Raw genomic sequence first — 18,660 nt, 5'->3', positions numbered from 1 at the left:
AACGGCATCGGAAGTGCACTTCTCATTTGCTTATTGTCGGTTAAAGGGGGTTAAGGTGTACACTGAGGGAAAATTTATGCGTTTTCAGTTAAGTTTTCAATGAAGAAAAATAAAAAATAAAATAAATAAAAAAATAATATTAAATTATAAAGAGATTTTTGTAGATATAGCATTGTTTCAGGCTTGTGCCTCTTTAGAGATAATTTGCTGATCGATCTTAAAGATAAATTCTTATATGGAATGTCACTGAATAGTTTATAAATTCAGAGAAAGAATTTATCAAGAACTATAATTTTGAAATATTTTTAAGTCATTTCTTACAAAGAAAGAAATTAACCCTTTTCCTAAAAAGAGAAAAATAATGATGATTCATAAGAAAAATGAAGGTAGTTTTATATAGTTTTATTAGTTTATAATAGATTATAGTAAAAATATACATATATGAAACAATATACATATATAGAATAAGTTGAAAAGAAAATATTCATAATTAAAGGAGGAGGATATTTAAGTACACAGAACATTCCTTTCCCATTTTAAAATAAATTTATTAAATTAAAGAAATACATAATGAGAGCTTAAATTCATTATTATAGAAAATAATTTTATGAAAGCTTAACTTGTATATTTTTCTTATATCCTTTATAAGCCATTAAATTCTATGATTATACTGATTTTATTGATTTATCTTATTTATCTTATTAAAAATAATATTATCTTTAATATTTTAAGTAACATTTTCGTTAAGTGCATCCAGGAGCTATGCTGCAGGTTGAAAGTTTCAAGTGCAACAGCGAAAACTAAAGTCCAGTGAATTTAACTTCATGTCGACAGAGAAGTTATTGGCCCCTCTATAGCCCCCTCAACCCCTCAACCCCTCACCCTTTTACCCCTTTTCCCCCTCTCACGCCCCATTGACTCTGGCTAACCCTCATGCTACTGAAAATATTCGGTTTGCTTTTAGAATTATTCAGATTTTCATTTGGTTTATATATAGCCAGAGGAGAGGAGAGGAGAGTGTGCACGAACGAGTGTGTGTGCAGTAATTTTGGTGGTTGAAAAGATTTCTGTATTTTTGGTTCTCGCTGTGGGTAATTAATTTGTGAAAACAAAACGAAATTCGTATATTAACGTGCTGCAGACAAAGCAAATCTTATGGAAATTGTCAGCAAAGGAGATGTCCAGGGGTTAATCCCGAGTCCTTTGTGTCCTGAGAGCTTAAAGCAGATACAAAAAAGCCATAAAACCAGTATAGAAAATGAAAGATTCTCAAAGATATTTGGGATATGTGACTGGAATTTATGATGCCTTAGCTTACTTACTTGAATTAAATCGAGCAAAATAATTTATGCACTAGCTTTTAAGTTTATTTAACTATGGAGTATTTTTCTATGGAAATTGATTGATTTTAATTCATTTTTTTTCAGTTGGTTTATCATAGAATTTAGTTGATGTTTTTGATTTCTTTTTTTTCGGGGAATTTAATAAACATTTTTGGTTTGCTTTTTCTTGAATTGAATTCATATTTGTACCTAGTTGTTTATTGTATTTAATAAATATTTGTATTTGTATTTTTTATTATATTTTTTTAATACCTTTGCATGTTTTCCTGAATTTAATTCCTAAAGTTTTTGTTTAAGGTAAACATAGCTGTTGTTTTTTGTTTTCATTAAAAAGCACCAAATAAAATTCAACTCAATTGAATTATTTATCTACAGCTTTCAGGTTTTATTTATTTAGTAAATTAATATAAATTGTTGTAGGATATATTTTGAATATTTAAATTAAATTTCTCACAATCGATTTTAGTTCAATGCATAAAATTGGATTGTATTTCTTGTATTACATTTTTTTCTCCGTGGAGATTTGTTTTTCTTTATGTAGATATAAAAATATATAACAATGCAACAAGCTGTACCAATTAACTCAGTTTAAATTTGTGCAGCTTATTGCATTTTTCTTTTTTATACGAGTTTTATTAATGCCACATAAAGCGAATTTTATTGAATAAAAAAAATAATGTTAATTTATACCATAAATATTTGGTAAAAAAAAATTCCCTCAATTATTTTCAATGCTTGTATAGTATTCTTATTTTTTTTTTATAAAACTCAGTTGGAATTAATATTATTTATTATTTGAAAATAATATGAATAATATGTAAAAGACCGCTTTAATTAGATTTATTTATCAATTTTCCGCTGTTTTGCCTTACCTTTTCAAAAGGTATTTTTCTAGAGGATATTTTTTATTAGATATTTTTTCATCTCACTTTTCCCCCTTTTCCCCTTTTCCCCTATCCCATTTTCCCCATTTTCCTTGTTGCTTTGCTGTTGTTTTTCACTCGTCAAAGTTCGTTTGCCTTTCACCGGCGTTTGCATCGAACCTCCGGAGATGTAAACAAAACAGACGCTTTCAACATCGAACTCAAGCCGGGTTGCTGCATCTTCTACTGCTCAAACTGTTATATGCTACGTATAAGTGAGACTTATAAACAACTTATATGGCTATTTCGAAGATATTATAACTTATACCAGACTTGAAAACACTTATAATAATCTTATAAATGTTGCATAGAAGTTGCTTTAGCTGCGACACGCACCACTCGAACGCGTTGCGTTGCAACAAGTTGCAAGGTGGCAAGTGCAAAAGCGAGCACAAAATGCATCCAACAGATGCATGCCAATGCAGCTCACACAGATACTTTGAGTTACCGAGGGAATGCCGTTGCTCAAACTCACACGATGAGAGCGAAAAAATAATATGTATATATATCTGTATGAACGAGGAAAAGCCATTCGCGTGCGACTTTTGACTTTAGCTTCTCTTTTTTTTAGCTGTTTTAATATTTATGAAAAATACGAAGGCGAAGCTGAGCAGCGCTGGGAGTCGAGTCGCGACTCTGCGAACCACATAAATATCCACTAAACCCATGTGTGTGTGTGTGTAAGCTTTGAGCCACCCTTAAGTAAAGGCGCCCAGTTTTTCTTGGCCACATCAAGCATTTTCTGCAGCTCCTTGAGGCTGTCGAGCGTAAATTCAATAAATATGAATATAAGATACGCACACAAATACAAGCAAGAAAAGAAAACAAGAAGAAAAAAATGGAATAAAAGGATATTGTCCAGGAGATGAGACTTTGAGATACCTCAAGGGTAATTGAAAGGGGTAAATAGGGGGAAGAAGTTGTTAAAAGGTTTTGTAAAATATCAATTTTATATAAGAAATTACCTCTTGCATATCAATATAATTATATTACTAATTTTCTTTGCTTTTTATATAAGTTTTATATACAATATATGATAATAATATATATTTTTTTAATGAGATTTATCATATTTTAATTAATTTAAATATTGCAAAGAGAGAAAAATATCTTCAATTAAATACAAAAGATACTTCTATTGGTACAAAAGTCTGCCGGAGAAATCGTAGAGCTCTAGATCAAATAGTTTTTAAGATATATGTAGGGATTATAATTAATTGACGGACAAACGGACAAGGTACATTTTACTTTATTATGAACTTAATTATTATACAAATAATGTTTAATAATATTACAAAAGCTTATATTACATATATACTTACTCTAGATTATATAGTTTCAAAGATTTACAAAATATATATAATAATTAATTAATTAATTGACGGACAAACGGACAATGTAAGTTTCACTTCATTTTGAACTTAATTTATATATTAAAAATATCTCTATTACTCCTACAACTCAAAAGACAAATCAAGATACTCAAAATCCTATAGTTTCCAAGATATATATGATATATGTATATATATAGAGAAAGATAACCTTGCTTACATCCTGATAAGTCAGTCAGTAACCTGACAATCAAACAATATACCCTTAGAACTCAATACGAAAAGCGATCATAAATGGTGGAGCGCACTTGTTGTTACATTTTTCACTCACTTGAACTAACTTGGCTAACCATTACCGCTTCGTGCATCCTATGATGATGACGTTGCTGAAGCGTTTTACCCGTCTCGATATCGAAATCTTTGTTTGTGCTTATTATTTGAAGCTCTTTTGTTGCTGTTGCTGTTGCTGGAGCTGCTACTCTTGGACGTTTTTACGATTGACAATGACAAAGAGCGATTGAGTGGCAGTAGTGCAGAAGGAGCAGATGGGAAGGAGGAGAAGTATCCAGGAGATTGGGTAGTAAAGTACGAGGAAAATATGAAAATAATTCATTGCCTTTAGCGCTGCTCGTCGTCTCCTTCTCAGTCCCCTTTTCCTACTCTTCAGGCCTTTTCCTCGCTGTTGCTTTTCCTCTGAAATAAAACTGAAAGTGTGCAGCAAGCGTCTAGCAATAAACTCAATGGAGCCATCAAAAATCTTCGAACGCATTGGAGCTACAACTTGCCACATATACTTACACATACTATATAGTATACTATATGAGTTACATATGTTTTTACGGGAGTTAAGGTTCCCGAAGCGAGGCGACACCATATGCTTTACTATGCATCTTTATAGACATGAGTTAATGCAATGTCCTACTCTGCCAGCTCCTTGAATGGTAAATAATAAATAGAGCGAGCAGGAAAAGCCTGATTAAAGTGATGCCATCGCTTCCCTCTCCCCCCGAGCAGAGGAGAAGGGTAGCCAGGATGAGTTGCACTTGGTGGAGAACTAATATAACTAATGGGCATCTCTCTGGCCCAGGCAAATGAGTAAGCAACAAAGACAAAACGCGGGCGGACTAAACATAGATATAGAAATACAACTTCAGGGTAAAAAAGGGGGAAAATGGGTATTACACAGATCAACATAAATGGTGTATAGTATCAAAGTATAAAAAATTATAGATTATTATAGTAAAGGAAAGGAAAGGTATAGTAAAAACAGAAAATATCAAAGTAAAAATATTTTATTTTTTGATATATGAATTGATATTTTAACATATGTAAAAATGTGTCATAAATTCATATTCTGTTTAATATATGAAATCAATGATGGGAGAAAGAAACAAATAAATTACAAGTTTTGATTGAAATTTATAACATTACAGGGTATAATAACTTTAGTTAGAAACTTGTAATATATTCTTGATCAGCATTAACAGACAAGTCGATCTAGCTTTGTCTGACAAAATTTTAATTTATTCAAAATTTTAAACATTTTATAAGGGATTACATCATTCAATTTTTCAAAAATTCATCAAAATTTTAGATTTTAAATTGAGTATGCAGATTTTTTAACCTAACAAAAACTAGCATAGTGCCGTTTTTCGAACTAAAATTAATGGATATTTGGCTTAGTTATGGAATTTTTAAAATTTGGTCTGTCGAAAAAATTGTCCTTCAAAAATATTGAAGTATTATATTAAAATTTTTTAAACTTGGCAATGATCGATTTTCGATTTGATCCTATAATTAAAAAGCAAACTGCATGGGTATCTAAATATTGACTTTACCAAGATAGTTTCCTTTCTTTCTTTGGTTTTTAAAATTAAATTAATTGTATTAAAATTCATGAACCTTAAAAAACTAAGATAATTTTCCTTAATACAAGGAAATTAAATAGTATTTAAGTTTCTATTAATTTCTTGTTATTTAATCCCAATCATTTCAACCATTTTCCAAAAGAAAACCCAAATCTTTTTATAGCCCAAAAACCCTGCTGCTCTGTGTGTGTGTTTAGAATAAATTTTTCTTAAGACCAAAAACACAGGCAACACAGTCACCCCTTGCGAAAGACAAGGGTATATATTTAATGAAAATTTTCCGCAAACGGAAACGTAGACAAGGAAAAGGGTCGCCTCTTGGCTACACACAAAAGCTTATGGGGCAGATGAATAATTTTCTTTTTGTTTCTTTTTTTGTTGGCTAGCAAATAGGAAATAAAGCCGAAAGGCCAAAAAGAGGATTCGCATATGACGTTAGATTGAACAAAGAAAAACTTTCGCATCCAAATTAAGCTGTGTGAAAAGTGAGGCAACAAAGGCGGGCGAGGAATTGTTAAAACGAGTAAACACGAAACGCAGGCCTGCAAACTGCAAAACTTTAAGTAATTCAAGTTGCCAGCAACCGGAAAGAGGGACTGTGTGTGGGTGTGAGCCACCAGTCTGAGCACTCCGATGAAAGGATTCAAGGAAACTTGCCAAAGCCAAGAAGAGGCTTGAAGATTCTAAAAAATATATGTTATATATATAAAGCTGCAAAGGCAATGGCAGACTGGAGAACTTGGCAGGAGCGCTATTTGCTTGCCAGGCCAGAAAGTAGGCCAAAAACTTTACCAATGATGAAGCCAAGCTGTAAATGCAATGGTAAAAAGTTCTGGGTGTTGGTCGAAGAATCGCACTTAATAGATTTGCATGACTTAGTATTTGGGGGGAAAAGGAGTAAAAGGGGCTGAGATGTGTGGCTAAGACCAAGCCAATCAAACAGGGCTTAAATAATGAAAGGAGTTTCATATTACCTAGTTCTCAAGGTAATTTTTATAGATTTAAATCAATTTAAATGGAATTTTAATTGGAATATTAAAGAAAGTGTGAAAATGTTGTAGTTCAATATGATATTAATATAAAATATATTAATATAATAAATAAGTTTATAGTAAATTATAAAATCGAATCAGATATATATTCTTATTAAGCTAAAAACTATTCGAAATAAATATTTATAAAGATTTTTATATGAACATTTTGTTAAACAAATCAAAGTTTAAATAATTCATAAAATAGCCAAAACAGCACTAAATTCAAATCGGAAAGCTGTCCTTTGTTAGTTTTTATTAGTTATTAATAAAATTGCATACTCAGTTTAAAATTTAAAAAAATTCAATATTTTGTCAATTTTTTTTTTAATTTTTAGCCTCTTGAAAAATTTGGAAATTCTTGAAACAAATAAATTTTTGTCAGAGATAGCTAGATCTCCTCGGCTGTTGATGCTGATCAAGAATATATATAATTTATAGGGTCGGAAATGGCTCCTTCACTACTTTTCAAGCTTCTGACCCTGCAAGGGTTTCATAAACTTCCTCTAAATGAACCTTTAATTAATGCCAAAAATCTTAAGAAACTAATAACAAAAATCTAAAGAAATTAAATGAAAAGGTCTTAACTAAAGCACAAAATAAACCCTTAAATTATGCCTAGGTCAAAGTGCATTAAACACATTCATACACACAAACGCACTCAATCGAAGGAAGAGTTTGATGGTTCCAGGGAAAGCGTGTGAAAAATGGGAAAGCAAAAAAAAAAGAGAAAAAGGAAAAAAGCCAACAACTAACGGGTGTAACTGAGGCAGAGCTGGCAAAATGAATCCTAAACGGAAATGTCGATATTAGCATTGCAGAAGCAACAACATTGCGTGGCATCAGTTCAGCAGCAGCAGCAGCGAGGGAAAAAAGAAAAGCGCTAACAAGAGGCGACAGCGACGGTTAGCGGCGACACAGTCGCACAGTTTTCCAGTTGCCTGTTTACAGTTTTCAGTTTTTCCCTCTTTTTTTTCAGTTTACACATATGAGAGCAGGTTCACTGACCACACCAACACAGCGATGACAGCGTGAGCGGTTGGGGGGGAAAAGCTTTGGAAAATCTTTAAATAAACTTGAGCTAATTGCGGTTTAAATATTGTAGGGAATATAAAGAAGTTTTTAGGATAAACTGAGGAAAATCTAGACTTTTTGTGCTGGGATAATAAAGAGAGTTTATTATAAAATTCAGTCAAGGTCTTACCTTATTTCTTATAGTTCTAAAAATATAATAAAATATATTGCAAGTTCTTAAGTTTAAAAAAACCTTTTAATAACAAAGATGTAACCTTTCTTTTCCTTATAAAATCTCTTCGTTACACATCTTTCTGTAAGGAAAATTCCCTGCCAAATGTGGCATATTGGAAAATCCTTTACTGGTATATATTTGCCTTATTAATACCCACCCATTCCTATTTTCCCCAGCAAACATCTTTGATATCATATGCAGGGCCAGTGCCATTCCCAGCACTCACGTTTGCATCTCCGCCCGGCGGGGCCAAGTTTTCCCGAAAAAAAAAGAAAAGCGAAACAAATGGGGAGAAGTGCGCCATATTGACCAAACGAGTGCAGCATGCAGCATTTCGAAAGCATTTCAATGAGACATGGGGGCGTGTGCATGCTGAGGGGTCATGGGTGGGTTTAAAGGGGGGTGGTGGCATACTATATAGAAAGGCACTACCCCTCCATACTACTCATAGAGACAGAAAGAGAGAGAGAGAGAGAGAGAGAGATAGAAAGGGGGGGGGACAGGCGGACGCCTATTCGTTTTGTTTTAGCCAAAGTGCGCGAGCTGTGTTGACAAACGCCAGTGGTTAGCAGTGGTCCCGCACACTGAGAGAAAAATAGGGCATCAAGAAAGCTAAATTTATATCTTATATATATTTATAACATATTTTTGAAAATTATTATTTAATAATCTTACAAAAACTGTACCAATTTTCTTAGATAACAAAGGAACTGATACGGAAGAGGTCTTCAGCCAAGTGATTTCTCATGCAGTTTGTAATTTAATTATTTTTTAAATACTTATTTCTCGATATTTTTATTTGAAAATTTTTTCAATAAATTAAATATTTTGAAAACTCATAACTAAGCCAAAAATTAATTTATCTTAATTCTGAAACCTTCGCTATGTTAGTTTTTCTTGGGTTTATAAATCTGCATACTCAATATAAAATTTTTAAAAATTAACATTCTTTTTTAATTTTTGTCAATTTTAAAGATGCAACCCCTTAAAAAAATGTTCAAAATTTTGTAAAAATTTAATTTTTGCCAGATCGAATCGGCTTTTAATGCTGATCAAGAATACATGGTTTATAGGGTAGGAAATAACTCCTTCAAAGCGTAACAAGCTTCTGACTAAGTTGAAATTCTTTTATTTTTTAACAAATTAATATGGGTTTCAAAATTCTTTCTAGTTTTTAAAATCTCCTCATAATCTCCAATATTTTTTTCCAGTGTGCATTGTGTTAGTGCGAGAAGTCCATCTATGCAGAGCAGTGCGTTTGGTCTGTCTGCCTGTGTGTTTGTGTGCCTGGCCATCTGTATCTGTATCCGCATCTCTGTGTGTGTGTGTGTGTTTGTGTGTGTGTCTGTGTGTGTTGGCAATTCAAAATGGCATGCACTTCACTAAAAACTGCGCATTTCCGGTCAAAATGACGACGACGACAGCATACAACGAGCGAGAGGGAAAGAGCGAGTAGCGAGTTGGGGATATGCTGTGTTTGTGCCTGTGTGTGTGTATGTCCTTGTGGATCCCTAGATATATATATATATATATATGTATACGCCTGTGTGTGTGGGGGGCAAACTTTTTTACAGCTTTAATAGTTCCACTTGGCAGTTTTGCGTCCCAAAAGTTTTTAGCTCCCTCGCCCAGGCTCTCCTCTGCAGCAAAGTGCGTCATAAATGTGTGTAATAAAATATTTACTTTCTTTTAGAAAGCAGAGCGGAAAAGGGACCCAAAGGGGGAAAGGGGGGTGTAGAGACGCCACTAAACCCTGGCTTTGGGGGGCACGACCATATATTAGCTAAATCACACACACATGCCCCCGCTTTTGCGGATATATTCCCCGCTCCTTCTGAGCCACCCTCAAGGCAAATTGAAAAGCAAATGAAATTCAATTTTTAAGTCCTGTCTGCGCCTGGTGAAAAAAAAGGACCAAAAAAAAAAACACAGTAGACTCACCCACATCAAAACCTTTTCTCTCGCTTTCTTCTCTCTATTTCCCTATCAATTTCCCTGTGCAATTGTTTACTTTGTTTACCAGCTAGGAATTGTCCTTCTACTATTTGCGGCGGCGTCTAGGAAACTTGAAGTTGGGTCTGACATGACGATTCCGCCCTGCCGCCATTGCCTCATTGTTCCGCTTTTCCGGAGGAAAGTCTGCCATTGCCTTCTTCTCCCCTTTTTAAATGCATGTCAATGGCAGCAGTCCGGGAATGGCCCCTGCATAACCCTGAATATTGTGCCCGTCAACTTGGCTTAGTGGCGGCCTTAACGCGCTTTTTACACAGCACCAAAAAAAAATAAGATGTATATACATATATATAAAATAAGGAAGGAAGGCTAAAGGATGCAGGACGAAGGATATAGGATGAAGGGGTTCTAATGCGTAGATGTCGCTTGCAGAAGCTCAACTCTCCTGGGAGGAGTTCCTTCCACCTGAAGGATTTCTGCCCTGATTGTCTGCAATGCTCTCGCTCCTTTGCCTTATCAGGATAATTGGCTGTTACAGTTGATGCCTGGCTGGCTTCAATAGAAATATTTATATATATATACAAAAAAGGGAAACATATTTCCAAACTTTCGGTTGAAAAGAACTTTGTTGCACAAGAAAATTGTTCGTGGAAAGAATGTAAATTCAAATTTGAAGTTGTTTAAATTAAGACATTTTATGAATTTAATATTTACATGGTTCATAAAATGATTGGAAAATAGAAGTCTAATTTGTAAACCTACAATAAATTTAAAGTAGAAAGTTTCTCCTCCAAAAAAGAACTTAAATTGAGTGAAGGAAAATCCTTAAATTAATAACGCTTTCCAAATGTTCATTGGCTAAGCTGTAAAAACAAATTAAATCCGCTTATAGAATTCCATTGCATCAATTAGAACTGTTCTCCATCTCCCTCGGAGAGGTAGAGTCCTTGTAAAAATCCAAAAACAAAATCAGCCAGCGGGAGCTTAACTATCCGCATATCCTTTTCTCTGGAAGGACTCGCCGGTTGGCAATAGAGAAAAATCAACAGAAGCCCGTACCGTGGGGCATACACACAATGAGGAAGCCTATTAAAAACAACTTGTGCAGTTTTTGCGGCTTCTCGTGTTTTTCGTATTTTCGTTTTTCTTTTTCGGGGGAAAAAACCCCATAAAAAAACAGCAAAACGCATAAGGCAACAGCATAGAAAACTCGGGGAAAATCCAAATACAAGCTTGGGAAAACTCTCGGTGTGCAGGAAAATGCAGCATAATTGTTGCCCAAGCATTTTATTGTTTGGTTATGGCAAAGGTTTTCCTCTCCCATTTTTTTGTTTTGATTTTTCAAAAAATCAGGGGCATGCGCGAAGGAGGTTGGTCTATTGATAAGCGCAAGTTATGATTGACTTTTAATTGAAAATAAATGAAGCCCGTTGTTTTGCTTTAATGGCCACGAAACGAACCGGAAAACTATAAGGGAACAAGCGGAAAATTGCGGAATCTAAGGAAAAGTTATTGGGAAAATATAATAGTTGTTGGGTGAAGATAAAAAGGAGCTGGAAAAATATGGAAAACTGCTGGGAAAAGGTTTTAAAGTTGGATTATGGTGAGTCTTGCTTTAAAGTTAAACTATTTGTTAAAGAAATATGTGTAGAATTTTTGTAGTTAAATAATAAAGGTAATACTTATTAAATATTTATTAATATAAGCAAATTTTCCCAATAAAAACAAGCATAAGTATCATTCACAAAACCATCTTTTTACCAGGAAATTGTTCCTCTTAAATCCTGTTTACCATCCAATTAAAAATATATAAAATGCCATTGAATTGTTCCCTGGGTTGGATTTCACTCCCTAAATGTATAGTGACCTACCTCACGAGTCCTTCAGCCTAGTCACGCCCCCCCTTCTGATCCTTCCGACCCCCCCTCTGAGGCCCACTTCTCCCATTCACAGGATAGACACAATCAAAAGCGCGTATCTATGACAAGTTCAATATTATAATTTGTTTACGAACTTTCTCCGCCGCAAAATAGGGCTGGGAAAAAAATCCACAAAAAATAAGAGAAAATAAAAAGGACGAAATAAGAAGAAAAACACGAAAGCGTAAGAAACGATAAGCAGATATGGCGACACAAACTGTGGAAAGGACAACGGCAATAACAGAGACTGAGTGGAGAGCTGAAAAGAAACACAACCCCGCAACGAAACTCAATTTTCATGAAATAAAATCAAATTTAAATAATACAATACGATTGCGAAAAGGACAGGGGACCAGCCTCCATCTCCCCTCCAAGAAACACCAGCAAGGATAACAAGAACAACAACAACAACAACAACAACAGGATGAGAAGCCGTGAGCGCGACAAGAGCAACAAGGACATCATCAAGTGTATCGCTGCTTATTTATCTTTATCGCAATTCGTTTTCGCCGCATCTTTTTCCCTGGTGATGGTGGTGGTGGTGGAATCCTCAATCCATACAAAAACCGCCAGCGAATGTCTTAGTCCTGCGACGAGTCCTTTTTCTTGCCTGCTGGCAGGCATACTCTTTTGATGCGGGTTGCTTAGCAGGGGTTACAACGAGTCAAAGACGACATCAATATTATTGCCATAAGTTTCATATTTGCAGCTTTAGATGCCGTTTAAAATTTCGCTCTCCTTCTCGCTGGCAAATGTCCTTGGTCCAGGATAACACATATAAAACGAGGAAAAACCTCACGGGGAAAAGCGGGGGGAGAAAAGCAGCAAAAGCAGGAAAGTGCTTGGAGAATCTAGAAATTCTGGGGCCGCACAGTTTGTTTTTCATTTCGCTGGTGTGGTAAGGGAAAGCCATCCATTCTGTTCATGGCTTTCCCTCAATTTTTTCCCATTTCCCATTTGTCCGCTTTCCCCACATCCCAATTTTCCCTTTCCTACATTTTTCCCCTCCCTCACCATGCATTACTTCGCATAATTTTTTATTGATTTATTTGGTTTATAGCTACGCTGCAAACCTCCTCCTGATTAAATGGAAAAATGTTTGCTGAATTATGTGAATATATATATATATATATATATATATATATAGAGTGAGAGATAGGAAAATGTGGGGTTCGTTCAAAGGAGGAATCAAATGTAGACAAGTGAAAATTTGAAACGATTTACGCGCAATTTACGGAAATTGCAGCAGGGCATATCAAATTGACATCGACGGGGGGTAGATTTCTCTTTTTCTGAAGGAATTTCAACATGCAAAGGTATATATTCTTCCTCGTCCTTAATAGAGAAAAATGTATAAAAAAATGTCTGTGCAAAACTAATACCAGAAATGTCAATGTATGTGAGCATAAATTGAAATGATATTTCCATTAAAAAGCATTTACATAAATGGAAATGAAAGGAGGAGAGGAGGAGCTTTTATGGACTTTACTATTTTTAAGTGGCTTTATTTTAAAGATTACTTGGAATATGCTTTAATATTTAGATACAGTCTTAAGATAAAGAGTATCTCTGAGATTCTTTGAAAATTTAGGAGGATAAATAGTCTGAAGATAGGGGAATTAATATAAGGTTTTTCCTTTTCTTTGGTGTGATTAAAATGCAATTCAAAGCTATACATTTCATTCTTAAACTATACATCATATCATCTTGATTATTCACTTGCTTTAACAGCCTTTTTTGTATAAATTTCTTTAACATCTTCCTCGTTTAAAGTCAGAATGAAAACAATTAAAATTTGAGTCATATTTTCGCTTTCATTGTCCAAAAGAGACCAGAGGCGACCCTCAGATGACGAAGAGCTCAAAATGTCATTACTCTGGCGACAATGATCCCATCCTCCAATAGCTTACTCTCCTGCTGCATCCCTTCACAATGGCCACGATTTGGATTCTCCTCTCGACTGGCTTTTCTTTTCGTTTATGTTTTGGACTAGGGCTTCATATCAAAATTGGCTTACCACGCATAAACAGAGCCAGACTTTTCCCTCCCGGGCAGCTCTTTCCATTCTCTCCTGGCTTCGGGGCATTATTTTAGCCCCGGTTTTTCCCGCTTCCCCCATCTACGACTGAGGCAATGCACTTCAGAACTCAAGTTGCCGTGATTATCCTGCAATTTCTACTGGCTGGGGGCAGGGGCAGGGGGCACGAAGGAGATGACAATGACTGCGTCCTGCTGATGCCACTGCTGCCACTTAACACATGAAAAAATATTAGCCAAAAAATGTGGAATATAAGGAGAGAAAAATTGGTAACTCTTTAGTTTATCAATTTGGATTTTATAGATATTCAACATATATTTTAAAGATATTTTAAAAGCGTTTTATTCATTGGTTATTTGGGATGGGGTTAAACGTATAAAAATAGAGAGATATTTTGATATTTATTATTATAAAAACATATTATTATGAATTCTATTTTAACGATACTAAAACGTAAGTCGGTATTTTATTATTGTTATATATATTCCTTATAGCGATGTTCTATTTGATACAATAGATTGTTTTATATTAAATCGGAAAATTAAGAAAATATTGAACAAATGATCTATTATCATTAAATTTCATATTTTTCAATATTTCTAAATTATATATATCTTATTTTACCCTTTTTTGCTATATATTTTTAAGTGTCACTTGTCCATTCAATATTACATTAATTTATAAACATTTAAAAGTATTTTAAAAGCAATATTTTGGTCTATATATAATTTTTTCAATATATCTAAATTTGTATTATATTTGTTACTTAGTTTTTCTTTTAGTGTAAGCACCTTTGGTCTCATCTTGGACCGCGTCGTGGCATTTGACGTCACGGTTACGTGTTGAGGCGTCGGCTTGCCGTGATTATCACCGACTTACGCTTCAATGCCTTCTTGCACCATTTCCATGCCACCGACTTGAGTGTCAAATTTGAAAGGGTATATAGGATAGGATTTTTAGAAAATTATATAAAAATAACTAGTAATTTAATTTATATTTATATTTTTTAAAAATTTTAAAAGAAAGAGATCATTAAAGGGCAGATACTTCCCTAAGAAACTTCACTTAAGGAACAACTAAGTACACAAATTATGTTCCCTTGGTAATATTATTTGTAGTTTATCTTGAATATATATTGCTATTTAATTATAATTAATATATTTATCAGAAAAGTGTGAAAAACACTTGATTTTCTTTGTTGGATCTTATAATACGAAGCTTGTTAAGGGGTATCCAGGTATCCCAGCTCCCACCACCAGGTAGACACGGTGACTCCTGTTTTTTTCCCCCCGAAATAAAAGTCTTTGACGAGGCCATCCTTTTGTGTGCAAGTGTGTGTGTATGGGTGTGTTGAGAGTCTCCTGGATTTCAGAGTCCTGCATCTGCATCTACATTTGTGTCTGTGCATTTTATTTGAATGCAACGTGGAGGCAAGAACCTTAACTGCCAGATGCCGGGGCATCCCAGCTACGTGTGTCTCGCTCACTTTGCTTAATTAACGCCACGCCACACGCATAAAGGCCGGGACTTTGACTTTGCCATCGCCACCTTTCCTGCTACCTTTGAGTGTACATACATATATGTATGTATATGTATTTATTTACCTGTATGTTTGCCAATCATTGCCCCGCTTTCAAAAGGCAGACCGGGGCTGTGCAATGACAATGGCAATACCAATATAGACCGCAACACAACTGTCGCATCACGTTCCGGAGTTGCTTTTCCCAGGGATCTTTCCTTGCCTTGGACATGGCATCTTTTGGGCCACGTTTTCGGTTGCTCTGGCGGCATTCCGTGTTTATACAAACCGAATTTCCACAATGAATTTCCATTGAGAATTGTGTGTGAGTGTGTTTACCTTTTGCTCTCCTCGTTCATAATTTCGTTTGCATGTTAATTACCTTGATTATTGTACGGCAGTCGTACGTATACCCTAATACACCTGGGAAAATGCCTGGACATTGCTTGGGATTTGTAAGGCCTGAAGATGATGCTGGAGAAAGATCTCTCTCCTCACAGTAAGCTAAAGCAAGCATTGGATTTTGTGGCCACCAAAACAATGGGACCCCTTGGAAATTGTATGTACATACATAAATCTTGAGCAAAGGGAATTTAATGCACACGTACGTACATAGTTCGGGGCTCTTAAAATAATTGTTTAACATTTTGTCACGTTTTGTAGGTAATTAGAACTAAATTGAATTCAATTGTATTAAATAATATCATGGAAATATAGGTTAATCCATGGTTTAATTTAGGAAATGGTATAATTTTTTGTATAGAAATGTATTTAAGTCTTTTCAAAATAAACTGAGAGTGGAACCTGGAATCCCATCATTCTGAAGGTTAAGTTCCTTTATAATTTACATATATATATAATATATTTATAATATTTTCTAGAACTATGTATATTTACTAGATACAATGTGAAATGGATTACATTTATAATACATCCCTATGTAGCCTTTTTAGTCTCTTGCAACATTTCTTTAATTTGACATTTTTTATACTCCTTAGGGTATTATAATTTTGGTCAGATGCTTGTTAAACAGTGAAGAAGTCATTTCCGACCCTATAAATCATATATATTCTTGATCAGCATCAACAGCTGAATCGATCTACCCATGTACCGAAGAAAAAAACATTTTTTAAATTTTTTCAACATTTTAGCAGGGTTTCCATCTTAAAAAAATGTACAAAAATTTACTAAAAATTTAAATTAAAAAAAATTATAAATGCAGTATGTACAATTGGTCACCTAATAAAAACTAATACAGAACAGCTTTCCGAATTGAAATTAATGCATTTTTGGCTTAGTTATGATATTTGAAAAACACAGATTTTCCCAAAAATGTAGCATATAAGAAAACAGGAAGCTAAGTTCGACACGCCGAACAATCGTTTGTATGTCAGCTATATGATACAGTATTCCGATTTTCATAAAATTTTACTCAAAATTCTAGATTAATACACAATGGCTATATATAAAATTTGATAAAAATCTGTTGAAAACTAAAAAAGTTATAATTTTTTTTTTTTAATATTCCGATCTCTCCTATACCAGCTAAATATAAATGTATATATATAGTGCACCAATCCGCCATGCTCCGACTTATATACTACTAAAATTATATAGAAGAGTAACTCCATAGTTTCATTCAAATAGCTTAAATTTCTTCGAAAACAAATCTCGCACATATGTGCATATGATTCCCAACTGGTTCAAACATCCCCGGAACGAAGTGACTTCTGCCGGCCACGTCTCAGCTATGTGTTGTGTTACAAAAGTTGCAAGTCATTGTTTATTAGTGTTCAAATTTAGTAACTGATCATGCATACTTACTGGTCATAGTTAATTACTTGTCATAGATACTTAATGTTCAGAGTAAATAATTGCTCAAAGTTACTTACTGATTAAAGTTACTTAGTGTTCATTGATACCTTCTAATCATAGTTACTTACTGATCAAAGTTACTTACTGGTCATAGGTACTTACTGTTCAAAGTTTCTTCCTGCTCATAGTTACTTACTACTCATATTAAATTACTGGTCATAGTTAATGACTGGTTACTGATCATAGTTCAATAAATCGTCCGATTGTGCCTATATGTATAATACTTTCCTCGCGTTCACTCTCTCAAAAAAGTGCCCTCCTCTGCGCTTCTCAACCAGTGTACTTAAGCACCGTAGCAAACACAATTATTTTTGTTCTTCTTCTTGTTCCGTTTTAAAGTTTCTAGTTATATTTGATATGTATATAGTCCACCGATTCGCCATGCTCCGACTTTACAGAAATGTGTTGTGTTACAAAAGTTGCAAGTCATTGTTTATAAGTGATCAAAGTTACTCACTGGTCATAGATATTTACTGCTCATAGTTACTCACTGCTCATAATTAATTACTGATCATACTTAATTACTGGTCATAGTTCTATAAATCGTCCGATTATTCCTATGTCAGCTATATAAATGTATAATACTTTCCTCGCATTCACTCTCTCAAAAAAGTGCCCTCCTCTGCGCTTCTCAACCAGTGTACTTAAGCACCGTAGCAAACACAATTATTTTTGTTCTTCTTCTTGTTCCGTTTTAAAGTTTCTAGTTATATTTGATATATATATAGTCCACCGATTCGCCATGCTCCCACTTTACAGAAATGTGTTGTGTTACAAAAGTTGCAAGTCATTGTTTATTAGTGATCAAAGTTACTCACTGGTCATAGATATTTACTGCTCATAGTTACTCACTGCTCATAATTAATTACTGATCATACTTAATTACTGGTCATAGTTCTATAAATCGTCCGATTATTCCTATGTCAGCTATATAAATGTATAATACTTTCCTCGCATTCACTCTCTCAAAAAAGTGCCCTCCTCTGCGCTTCTCAACCAGTGTACTTAAGCACCGTAGCAAACACAATTATTTTTGTTCTTCTTGTTCCGTTTTAAAGTTTCTAGTTATATTTGATATATATATAGTCCACCGATTCGCCATGCTCCCACTTTACAGAAATGTGTTGTGTTACAAAAGTTGCAAGTCATTGTTTATTAGTGATCAAAGTTACTCACTGGTCATAGATACTTACTGATCATAGGTACTTAGTGATCAAAGTTACTCACTGGTTATAGATACTTACTGCTCATAGTTACTCACTGCTCATAATTAATTACTGATCATACTTAATTACTGATAATAGTTCTATAAATCGTCCTATTGTTCCTATGTCAGCTATATATGTATATATATAGTCCACCGATTCGACATCCTCCGACTTATATACTGGTAAAATTATATAGAAGAGTAACTTGATAGTTTCACTAAAATAGATTAAATTTGTTCCAAAACAAATCTCGCACATCCGTGGATATGATTCCCAACTGGTTCAAACATCCCCGGAACGAAGTGACTGCTGCCAGCCAGGTCTCAGAAATGAGTTGTGTTACAAAAGTTGCAAGTCATTGTTTATTAGTGTTCAAAGTTAGTGGCTGATCATAGATACTAAC

This window comes from Drosophila serrata, unplaced genomic scaffold (genome assembly GCF_035046125.1).
Source record: "Drosophila serrata isolate PLE 108 unplaced genomic scaffold, ASM3504612v1 contig_165, whole genome shotgun sequence".
NCBI classification, from domain to species: domain Eukaryota; kingdom Metazoa; phylum Arthropoda; class Insecta; order Diptera; family Drosophilidae; genus Drosophila; species Drosophila serrata.
This window is presented reverse-complemented; position numbering follows the sequence as displayed.